The 13,277-nt window shown below is 29.5% G+C and overlaps 1 protein-coding gene across 2 annotated transcripts in view; it reads right to left on the minus strand.

The window, feature by feature from the left end:
• LOC148303390 (CD151 antigen-like) overlaps window positions 1-13,277 on the minus strand; it is a 278,505-nt gene that overhangs the window by 114,738 nt on the left and 150,490 nt on the right. Inside the window, exon 3 of one of the 2 annotated variants that reach the window (XM_088270105.1) lies at window positions 9,507-9,529. The exons of the other annotated variant lie outside the window; for it this stretch is intronic. The gene's annotated coding sequence lies outside the window, so the exon portion shown is untranslated. The remainder of the gene's footprint in view (window positions 1-9,506; window positions 9,530-13,277) is intronic. 2 annotated transcript variants of the gene reach the window in all.

The following is a 13,277-nucleotide window of genomic DNA, read 5'->3' on the forward strand; positions in this document are numbered from 1 at the left end:
TGGTAATATAACATTCTCGTTATCAGTCATCGTTCGCTTTATGTATTTCCACTTAAAAACAAGTTTTTAATTGGTATTACACAAAGTGGACAGTGAATGCCTTACTTTAGATATGAAATCCAAATAAAAAAAATTATGAAAATGAAATTACAAAAAAACTCATTATTCTGTTTTTTTTTTACTTGTATAAGTATATTGTGATTTATGTTCAAAATGTGTTTTTTTTTATACTGATTTTTTAAAAATTACTGAAATATCGCTAAAGACGCACCGAATACAAATTGAATTTTGCATTCTGTGCGTCTCTAACGTATTCGAATTCAAAATGAAGGCATTCGTAGTGATGTGGTTAAATCGGTTATTTATTTTATATAACTCTGGACTGATCGCGACTGGACTGAATCGATTCGATTATTTTATGTAAATACTCAATGTCTTAATACTGGAGAAAACAAAAATGTTTACGTAACAAAAACACTAATGTAATGACTAAAACTTTTTTGTGATTTTTGTTAGCGACTCGATCAACTTCAATCATTAAAATGTAAAGCATTTATTGGAGTTAAATATTAAACTATTTTTATTTATATGTTATTCTTCAAAAACACTGTATAAAGTAAAAAAGAATGGTTTGCTTTACTAATAGAAAATAGAAATAAGTACAGAAACTAAGATTAAAGATAGCAGGCAAATGTTCTCTGTGTGATTTCAATATTATTAAATGATCCATATTATTTATTTATTATATGGCTAATATAAGTGATTATATTACTTTCTCGACATTTTGATGGTTTTAACTTGGATTTTATATCAGTTCAATGATATTTTATTTCATTTATTACACTTTTATTTAATATTTTATCGCCCATATGTGGGTCAAAGGTATGTGGAGGTATCATTAAATCACATTAAAAATACGAAATTTCCACAGAAATTAATGCCTCACAGCAGCGGGAGAGTGATAAAAACGTTTGCCTCGCAAATCCGGTAAAAGTACGGCCAGATAATCCGGCAGAAATATGCAAAGATTACAACTCTGGTTAATTTAAACTCTGGTTAAGCTCTCATTTAGAATCCCAAGTATTCATATTTAAGCTTTATAATTTAAGTATAATTCCCCCGATCGGAACACAGTGGATAACGTACCGCAGTTTTTGGAAAGGCTCACAAACTCAGAAATATTTTCAAGTTGTAATGATGTTTAAAACAACATTTTGAGTGTGTCCAAATACTTGTTCACAAAATCTGGATTATCTCCTGTAATTGGAGATAATCCAGATTTTGTGAACAAGTATTTGGACACACTCAAAATGTTGTAAATAAATTATCTGGTCAAATTATAAGCTTAATAATAAAAATGAAAATGGTATTTTCTGGCGTTTCTCATGTGTGTGATTATAATCCAGGATTCGGATCTCACATACTAATATAAGAGTTTCTGCTTAATAAAAAGCTTCTTTACATCTCACCAATAGATGTCTCTAGTAAAGTTCTAGTGATTCAAGAACAAGGTTTCTAAATTGGTTCATATATATAGAACTTCCAAATATTTGAGTAGTGTGGTTGTCAATAATGGGTAGAATTGGTGAATGTTACACGTGTGTAAAGTGATCACTCAAACCAGCCTATGACGGTCGTAAGCCCCGTAAATGCCCAGACTTCCATATTCTTCTTCATCTTTGATGAGATGTCAAAAAATGGTATGTTTAAAAACGTTAACGACTTAACTTTCCAAAGCAGCATCATCAGATAGCGACCCCATGTTAATAATGGGGCATCAAAAAGTGTTCGTTTGAGGCGAATTGAAGAAAACGGGCCTCTTTGCAATAATTATTATATTGCAGTAACTAAATTCAAAATTCAAATATATATATTTTCGCTCTCTTTTTCAATATCATAAAACAATACTTTTTTAACAATAAGTTTTTCTATTTCTGCATTTCAGAGCGAATTAATACTTGAAAAACAATTATCAAGTCAATAACTAGTGTGGTTAATATAAATTATTTTATTTTTAGTTTTTGTATTTACTTTGTAGTAAGACAAGATTAAATTATAAATGAATAAAACACTTTATCATATGAGTATTATACTTTTAAACAACTAGTTTAGGAAGCCACAGATGCTTCCATCTACGGGTTTGAATATAAGCTATTCAAAGATTACTTTTAAACATAGTTTATATTCAAACTCGTTGATGGAAGCATCTGTAGCTTCCAAAACTAGACGTTAAAAAATATAATACTAACGTGGTCTTAAATAAGTGTTTTATTTATTTATAATTAAAATATATAGTATTATTACAGAGTTTTTTTACTTTGTATCGATTTTTTATCGCAAATGTAGAACCATTTTTTTAAGGGAATGAAGAAAAACCTCTTAGTTCATTATGCAATTAACGAAAATCGATCCGTGAATATCCATCTGGGATGCAATTAGGAAGCCGCCGTATTATCTTTTCAGGGATACGACGCGACGTATTGATCATCGTACTATCTTCATATATAAAAGTATTTGATGAGCATTTATCTCTATTTTTCGTACAATGTTTTTAGCTTTTCCGTCGGATAGTCTATGTCTTGTGCAGGGTCCAACTAAAACCATAAAAATATAAACAATTTTTCTCATAATAACGTCAAATTTCAACCTTCTCAAAAAATTACAATACCCAGTAATAGAGTAGAAATATCGAATATTGATAGAACTTTTAGAGAAATTAAATAAATAAAATAAACTGATATACGGAAAAATACAAAGCTCATTCGCAGCAACGAATGAAGCGATGTATTTTTGTTTTATTGTTACTATTATATATCGATTTTATTTGTTTATTTTTTAAATAAGTTTTAACTTTTCTTACTATTCGTCATCTATTTCCTTCACATGACCATACCATTTTATGGAAATATGAAGATTTTTTTTTATTTTTCTTATTTAAACTGTAAAAAAAAATTCTTTGAAAAAATAAAAGTATTTTTGAATGTGGACTTTTATATTATTATTCGTATTACTATTATTATGAGGCAGTTTCCTTCAAGTTAAAACGAATTAAAATTAGAATTCCGTGGTTAATAATGAAGCATTTGCTCTAGGGATCGAAGTTGGAGTGAAGTTCAACAGACACCCTGAACTTTCTCCACCCTCTGGGTTTATTGGTGGGTTCGTGTAAAGGCCTGAAGATATAAATAAGCGTTGAAGCCTTTATTGGCACGATGAGATAAAGTTCATATTAAGAAGGTAAACCTAGAATATTATTAAATGGTTTGGAAAGGATAAAGGTATAAGATGAAACGATCAATCTGTGTAAATTTAATATTTTTTTACTCAAAGTAACATTTCTGGAACATTCAAAGTACCAACTTACTTAATTTGAATAAATATCTAATCAGGCTTATAAAAATAAGTTGAATAATTTCGGGCTCAAGATTATCTTCAAAACTTCATGATCTTGTGTACGCTGATTAAATAAAATTATTTAATTCACTTTCGTTGCAAAATTTTATTTGGCAATCGACAGTTTTTGTTCTCTAACCGTTCTAATTATGTTTTTAATATTTTTATACACATATCTGCAAAACTTGGGTATTAAATTTATCACACCACTATAATTTGTACAACAAAATGTAAAATAAATATTATTAGTAATTGAAAATAAATTACGTAGATGTAAAACCTCTCCTGGATACATATAATTTATTAAATATCCGCTTAGTAATAATTAATTTGAACGTTAGCACAAAAAATAAAACTTTCCTTTAGTTCTTGTAAAAAGAAATACAAAAATTATGTATTTTTACATTTATAAAGTATGTATAATATCAAACACGATTCGAATAATAAAAGTAAATAAACCTCATTCATCTGTAATATTAGGTTTTTACATCATGCGTAAGTAACGCAAATATTCTACATTACTTTTATTAAATTCCATAATGCATTGCTTACGCACCACATATTAAGTTATGCATGTTTAAAGTGACTCGTCGCCAAGGCATTTTTACGAATGCGATGTATAATACATTCTTCACTGTTCTTATGCATGCCCCTACTTGCCTAGTCTGTCTTACTTATGTCACCGTATAATAAAAGATTTTCATATCCTAATAGTACAGAATAATGTTACAACTAAAATATACACGCTAACTCGTTTGTGCATATGCGGAGGGATAGTTTTGCAGGAACTTTTTTTTACACAAAAATAATCTTTGTTAAAAAAACTGGCATTGGTTCATTAATTTATGTTAGGACAAGTATTGCATTGCACATATACACATTCTTAGAAACAACGTGTGGTAAGAATATCTAAAAAATGTTTCTTAAAGGATTTTTTGTTTGAAATTACAGTGTTCTAAGAATTCCACCCTGTAAAACGTAGATACGGGTTTTTTGATCGCTGGTAAAGGGAGTTTTATTACCATAATAATGAAAAATCGATCATGATCAATTTTTCCTACTACCTTTGTAAATAGCAGGTGTTTTTCATAGGAATCTAATTTAATTTTCTTTGATGAATGAAAAAGTAAACTGAAAAGGCGTTATAATATTTTTATCATTCATGTTTTCAGAAAAGGAAACTCTACAGTAAGTATTATTTACAACTATCATATATTTTAAACAACATTTTAAAATGTTTTTTTTTTCTTTTAAATAACGCGTGTTTAATATTTTAAAATAATATTTAATTTAAAAATATTCAATCTTTATTATTGTAGCCTCGCAATACTTAGACGCTTAGGTAAGTATTGCAAAGTTTCACTTCGCTCGTATACTTCTTGGAAGGTTGGATTGGAAGCAATCTTTTTATTTTAGGTGTTTGAATGGGGTCTTATTGAACACATCTGTAAACATGATATCCAAAAGAGAATTGCACTGAGTAAGTTCACAAAGTTCAAGACAGTTTACTCGTGTATTATAATTGTAATGGAAAAATTCAATTTTAATTTCAGTAAAATTTTATTTCGGCTGGTAAACCATTTTTTTTAATATAAAAGTACAGATTAACTTACAGATTATATTTTTATAATCGTTCATACTATTCGAGAAGCATTTACAATCCAATGCTCAAATCGTGAATGGGAAAAATCTTTATTTTTACATGTCGAAGTTTGACCGTTAGAATTGAATATAATTTTAAATAATCTATTAAATTTACATACAAAAATCCATTTCTATAATACTTTTTTTATAAATATTTTCAAACCCTTACCAAAACTCATACGTAATTTTTATTACTAAGCACTATTTAAATTCACTGAACTAAAAATTATAATTATAAACACAGAAATATACAGACATAAAAAGTGTGAAAAAACAACATTTTTTGTGTATTTAAAACAACATTTTTAATTAATAAATTTTTCTTCACATGTATTTTAATATACTGTAAAAGAAGCACAATCTTCACATGTTGTTGATTGGTGTTTCATCTCTTAATACAGCTCTCGCCATATTTTCTTGCACAAAAACAAAAGATTATATGAAATATGAACCATTCCAGTGAATTGACTAGCACTTTAAGGTCTCAAATTTTTACATGCCGTGAAAAAAAATCAGTTAAAAAACCATTCTGATATATTCTTATAGGAGAAAGAAAATAACGGAATTGAAAATGATACAGCTAAAATATAAATCCTGCGCTCGATGTATTTTATTATTATTTTCACCTTCGGAATAACCATATATTTTGGGAAATCTCTTTCCATTTCTATCGGAAAATTGCCAGCCGTGCACTCATTTCCACGGCGCACATATGGCCCCACACAATTACTTTTATCCGAAAGGGATATTTATTCTGTACCATGTTAATTGGGGTCGTTTGTTATTTAGCAGTCACCAAACTTTATGGGTGACTTTGTTATCCTAACTGGAAAACCAAGTAACAATATCAATTTCATTCGAAGCAAAAAAATACATTTTAAACCAAAATAATTAAGGACACTTAGTCATAATTTTTTCAACATGAAAATACTTTTACATTTGTAACTTATTCTAACCTTTATTTGCACCCTATTTTGCAAAGGGCACTGTTTAGACAGAGGCTGGTTTAAGTGATCTGTTTATACACATGTAAAATTCACAATTCTAACCATGATTGACACACAGTACACATAAACTTAATTGAATACTATTATTATTATACCTTACTCTATTTATCGTTCATCAAAATTGGTCAACGATGAATATGAAAATGTCCTATTTGACATTGTTGGCACTGATATCGCTTATATAGTAAGTAGACATTCATATCGTGGTGTGTCCCCATTGTGATATACTTTGTCTTTGAATTGAGGTTTGATCTTACCGTTTTCCCCTTTTCCTCCCTCCCGTCCCTCTTCCAGGTATTTTCACTTACTTGCAAATGTGCAATTTTATAACTGGAATGGTACAAACACCTGTTTTGTATTACGTGTAAATTTTAATGAATTTATGTAACTGTTCTGTTAAATTTCCAAATAAAATAAATTATAAATTAAAAAATATAAGAGGTATAGGTGAAGGGTAGTATTGTTTGCATGCTGTGTTAGTGATTGTCCTGACGAAGAGACGGGTACGTCTCGAAACCGGTAGACGTAAAAATCTCGGTGAGTGGTTATATACTAATTTTATTAAAATTTTTGTAAAAAAAATAAATAAGTAAAAAATATATGCATTAAAAATATACGCACAGATTTTCATTTATTTTCAGTATAAAATTTGGAGTGATTTAATTTTGTTTTATGATGCGTTAGAAAGAAATATAACGAAATATTTCAGAATATTTTTTCAAATATATTTTATACGTCAGTAAAATGGTACGTACTATGTTTTGAACGATGATTCATGGTAATGTGAGAGTTGGATGGGATGTTATTATATTACGTATAGTCAACTTAAGTTATGTAGTGACAAGAAATGAGCTTAATGAGCTATTATTTACGTATCATTATGGTCCAATATACAGTCTAAAACGACGTGTTTCGTATTTATTTTCCAACATATATCACGTAAATGGTATTGTTGATGTTTTTATAATGAACGTAAACGTCCATTCATAAACGTAGATAGAAAGCCGAATATTTTTTTGATATCGCTAGATATTTCTGTTTTCTAAATAGGAGTATGAATTATTCATACTTGTACATTCGAAATATAAAGTACGTGTATACTGTAGATTGCTTTTGGCGGTATTGAGTATACGCTAAAAGTTGTGACAAAAATTCTGTCCAAAAAATGGAAAAACAAATCCCTACTCTTTGTTACCTATTCCCATGTATTTCAATATCTTCACAATAATAATAATAATAAAACCCTTATCCGCACCCCAATGGAGCATAGGGCACTGTGTCATATAAACGCAGTGTTATCTTGATCGTTTACACATGAAGGAAAGGTGATCAGCCCTCCGCTTCAGGTACCAGTCCATGGTAATATTGAATAAATATTACAGTGAAAAAATCACTTATATTTATTTTACCCCCCTTGGGAATCGAACCCGGGACCTCCAGAACGGTAGCCGAGCGTGCTGACCATTACACTACGGAGGCGGACAGAAAACATCTTCAAATAAAATAAAATCAAATCAAATAAAATCAAAGAAAATATCTTCACAAACGCAAACTATTTATATACTTAGACATCTCAATATAGAAGAAGAAGTAGAATATGAGGGTCTAGGTATTTACAGGGCTTATTAACTTATTGATTGTTCAATCATGGGTAGAATGGTGAAAGTTAAATACTTAACCAGCCCATGACACGTCATAAGCTCTGTAAATACCCAGACTTTCAAAATATAAAAATAACTCTTAAATGGAGAAACCCAGATTTGTTAAAAACATTTGGACACAAGCGAAAATATTGTAAAGCAACTCAATTCGTTTGGCTCAAGGAAATTAAGTACTAAAAAAATAATATATTCAATAATTTCTGGGCGTTCAAGCAGACGTCTGATACATGATTTTCAGTTTTTATAAAGCTAATATTATCATCTACGTTAAGATGTCAAAAATATAGACTATTTTTTTAGAGGTTTGATTTTTAAACTAGCAATATTGTTTCTACAGACTATCGATTTGACAGTGGACAGTTGATTTGAAGTGAGTACGTTTTGCCATTTCACCATGAATAGACTGAATGACCATTATGCGCATCGTAGGTTCGGTGAATGGACCGAAAACAATATTCGGCTTAATCCTCTTTTTCAATGTAAAATTGTTCACCGATAAGGCACATTTTTGGTTAAATAGCTACGTCAATAAACAGAATTGCAGAATTTCAAGTGGAGAAAACCGCGACGCCCTTACATCTATTAAAAGTTACTGTTTGGTGTGCTTTATGGGCAGGTGGAATCATTGCCCAATTTTTTTTTTAAACAATGCTGGCCAGAATGTTACGGTCAATGGAGAGCGCTACAGAACCACGATTACTGACTTTTTCGTAACTCAATTGAATGGGATTGATGTGACAGAGCTGTGGTTTCAACAAGATGGCGCAATATGCCACACGGCGGGTGCTACTATCAAATTATTACGAGAAAATTGAAATTGTTTATCTCTAACAAACACCCTTTATAAAAAAAACACAACATATTATAAAAAAACAAAGTTGTTTGTCTTCATACGATACCACTAAGTAAATATTATGTTTGTGGTGTTATTAACAAACATACTGTACTGTTAAATAAAAATTAACTGCTAACAAGATAACAAAATTGTTTCCAAAAAACCTATATTTAATTAAATACATTGTTGTTTCATGTACACACATGTCGCTCACTCTTTTCAACAACGTCAAATATAAAAAATCGTCAATTTTCAGTTGTGCATGTTTCCGGAATGCCCAGAAAATATACTATATCCCAGCAAAAGCGGAATATGTTAATTAAAACTTAATATTTACCCGCTACAGGACAGAAAGTGTTGTTTTTGCATTTTGAAGAAAGGGTAATTATTTAAAAAAAAATTAAAATACTAAATATTTTTCAAATTAAGAAAAAATATTCAGATGTTCAGTCAAAACATGTATTTTTAATACATTTTATGTTATATTTTTAAACTTTTAAAACGATCTCCTGAAAAATCTTTTTTTTTATATATGACGTTGTTGAAAGGAGTGAGCGACATGTATGGCAACAAAATAAAACAAAATGGTAAGTAGGTATTCATTTGTACGGACAATTATGATTTACTAATCTATATTTTGAACGTGCGAGTTATTTCGCGCTATTACGATATTTCCACAAGAGATTCGAAAAAAAACTCTTCAGAGACTTTCCTACGTAGTAGAAATTTAATACCGTGTTTACGTAAAGCAATTTTTCCGGATATAAATTTCGATATTCCATTGGGATTTATTCGGATTTCGCTTCTTTTCATCACCGTGGGGAGGAAGTTATATTTTCAATGAATTTATTATTTTTAAATCATTCGCTGTTCACGCGGAATAAAAGTAAATAATAATAAAGCCAAGTTCTTTTTTTACCTTTTTGAAAGGCAGTGAGATTTTTTGAGGTGTAAAAAAATAATTACCTTCTCATTACTGCTGGTTGCATCTGAAATAAAAGAATAAAGTTAATACATAATGAAAAAATGTAACACATTGTAATTTTGTAAACATTCTGCATTTCGTGCTAGCTATGGTGTAGTTGGGTAGACGCTTGACTGCCTTCCAGGCGTCAAATTTTCGATTCCTGCCAATAGCAAAATAAATTTAAGAAATGTTTATTTTCGATCGGTCTTCTTTGTGTTGTATTTTTCATATAAATCTTCCCTGTCCTTACTATCTTACCTTCAGACAGGCCTCTAAGATAAAAGCTTTGGGGGTTATCCCTTTAGAAAAGAGTCATTCATAATGTACACAACATTTTAGGTGTGTTCAAATCCTTGTTCACAAATCTAGGTTACTCCACTTAGGAGTTGTTGTATAGATAAAGAAGAATAAATAAATCGGGGCTTACGACCTTTCACAGGTTGGTTTAAGTGATTACTCTATACACGTGTAACATTTAGCACTCTGCCGAGGCCCGACCCATGTTATAATCCCCATAATATCCAGTAAACCCTGTAAATAGCAATATAAAAAATACCCAGACTTCAATAATTTTCTTCATCTATGATGAGATATCATACTATAATTCATAAAATGTTCAATTATATCAAATGTAGGAGAAAATCAAAAATAGAGTAGAAAAAACATTTTTTATCATCCAAAGATGTGTTTTAAATTATTAACGAATGAACACTTTGTTTTCCAGTAAGTTTTTTCTCTATTTATATTTATTTATGTGTATTTTTTACCAAAATATAATTTTGTTGACAAAATATGCTTAACTAAGTATTGAATCCACAGTTTAGTCGAGAATAAACTATTATTGTTATGATTTACATAATAATAATTGTCATTAGATCTTCATAAAATATTTTTCATTTCTTTATGCGCGAGGCTCTACTGTTTTATTAATACTAGATTATAATTTGTGATGCCATTTAATTTAAAATATGGTAGTAAGTCAATAAACCGATATAAACCTTAGCGGTTAGAGGATTGACATTCAATTTGATACTAAACTTGTAATTGGAAAGCTCTTTTGTCATACAGTTGATATAATACTTACATAAACCCTTATTTCGATAAGCTACTGGTTTGGTTACTAAAAGCGTGTTCGGTTGAACCGAAATTATTGAAAACCTCGCTGGTTTCCTATATTAATGAACGCGTTATCTTTTAAGTCTGGTTTTACGTTAGCGAACATATAAACTTAAATTCTAAAATGCATAAATGTCATAAAATCAGATAGTGGTCCAGACTTACTAGATCTTTATTTTTACAATATTCTATTCTTATAATATCACAGATTTTTCGCCGAGTTTGACATGTATTTTGGAAAAATATATTTTTATTTATTGTTAAATATTCCTATTTTCAAACAACCTTAAGTAGGACCTCGCAAACTGGATGATTAAGTAAGCGATTGGCTGCACGTGAAGCCAGACGTGTCTCTGCTATCATTTATAAAAAAAAATAAAAAAAGTAATGTAGCTTGATTTTAATTAAATATATATATATATATATATATATATATATATATATATATATATATATATATATATATATATATATATATATATATATATATATATATATATATATATATATATATTACTTTTTTGTATTTAATATAAACACTTTTATTCTTGTTCTACTTCTTATAATATCTATTTTATTCTTGCCAGTGCCCTTTACTATGACCTAATTTATATTATATACCCACACACAGGCCATGCCTTTGTGGGATTTTTTCTCGTATTTATATTTTAAGAAAGAAAAAATTTAAAATAAAGAGAAGAATATGTAATTTTTTCATCTTCTTACTTTTCAAAATCTCTTTTCTTTTCAAACTTATTTCAAATTTATTTCGAAGAAAAACTTTTTTTAATATAAAAACGGTGTTTTAAGAAGACAAAAAAACAATTACGTCAAATTTTACCTGGGTTTATAGAAAATTAAGTTACGAGCTATTGATTTCTAGGCGTCAACTCGTAAAAATAATGCAAGATTGTACTTATTATTTGTAAATGTTATACTATTGTATTTCATTTTTCAAATATATTTAAAATACAAATCAAAATAAACTCAAGGGTGAAAATTCTAAATAATAATAATAATAAACCCTTATCCGCACCCCAATGGTGCATAGGGCACTGCATCATATAAATGCAGTGTTATCTTGATCGTTAACACATGAAGGAAAGGTATTCAGCCCTCCGCTTCAGGTACCAGTCCAGGGTAATATTGAATAAATATTACAGTGAAAAAATCACTTATATTTATTTGACCCCCCCTGGGAATCGACCCCGGGACCTCCAGAACGGTAGCTGACCATTACACTACGGAGGCGGACATTCTAAAGAAAAACAAAAATACCTTATTTTCCTTTAAAAACTTCTAAGATCAGATAAACCTTGATAAGATTAAGTGCTCAATTTGATGTGCCTTAGTGGATCTTCAACTTTAGACACTGGAATCGTTCTCTGAATTAAAAACATTAAACAGCCAGCTTTTTCCACGTTTTTATTTTTATCAGAAACCGGATATTGTCAATACCAGGATAGTCAGGTTGGTTGACAGATGTCTGTTACAATGAAAGCTGGCTTGTAAAATAAATAAGTGAAAATATTTCAATACATTTAATGTTTCATTTTATTTATAAAATACAGTTGCTGTAAGAAAGTTCAGCAGATAAATAAACTTTAAATCGTTTAAATTTACTTTATGTTCAAATACTTGTTCACAAATCGGGACTATCTCCAGTTAGGAGTAATTTTTTGCATTATTTTTGACATTTCAATAAAGATGAAGAAGAATAAAGAAATCTAGGCATTTAAGAGCTTACGACTATCGTAGGCTGGTTTAAGTGAACACTTTAAACACGTGTAACATTCACCAATTCAAATAATTAGTAGAACAGTGTGGTTGTCAATCATGGGTAGAATTGGTGAATGTTACACGTGTGTTAAGTGTTCACTTGAATCAGCCTATGACGGTCGTAAGCCCCGTAAATGCTCAGACTTCCATATTCTTCTTTATCTATGATAAGATGTCAAAAAATGGATTTTTTTTCTCCGGTTGTTACCAAAATACTAAAGGATTTAAAATGAAAGATAGATAATAAAAAAATTAGTTAAGAAAGTAAAAACAAGATATATCACCACATTAGAGAGAGATCAAGAAAAAAAAATAAAAGACTGACAGTAGCTACCTGTTAAACACTCCGAGTTTCATGAATAATACATACAAAACAAAAAGGTAGGCCGATTTTAACCGCTTGTTTTTCTCGAGGGACATACTCCCATAGAGATTGCGCAAACAAGCCGTAGAGCAAACCAAAATATTTAGAGTAAGGACTCCAAGGTACACACGGAATTCCAAATCATTATCAAGGACACCAGACTTACTCCCAGTTTGTTTGAGTTTTTGGTTGCAATAAAACATACTTCACACCTGTGCCCGAATTTACGCAAGCGCGCAATCTTACATTAGCAATCTTTAATTAAAAACGATAAAACTAAAATGCAAAATTAAATTTTTGGTCATAAAAGCAGACAATTGTTGAGTTTAAATATTTCATATTATCAGAAATATGTAACATATTACAAATACATGTGTTGCACAAAATATTTATGCTCATAAATTTATTTACGACGTTTTGAGTGTGTCCAAATACTTGTTCACATAATCTGGATTATCTCCAATTACAGGAGTTATTTTCATATTATTTTTTGACATCTCATCAAAGATGA

Source organism: Brachycentrus maculatus, unplaced genomic scaffold, assembly GCF_059751285.1.
Source record: "Brachycentrus maculatus isolate JH-2025_06_01 unplaced genomic scaffold, ASM5975128v1 h1tg000370l, whole genome shotgun sequence".
Taxonomy (NCBI): Eukaryota; Metazoa; Arthropoda; class Insecta; order Trichoptera; family Brachycentridae; genus Brachycentrus; species Brachycentrus maculatus.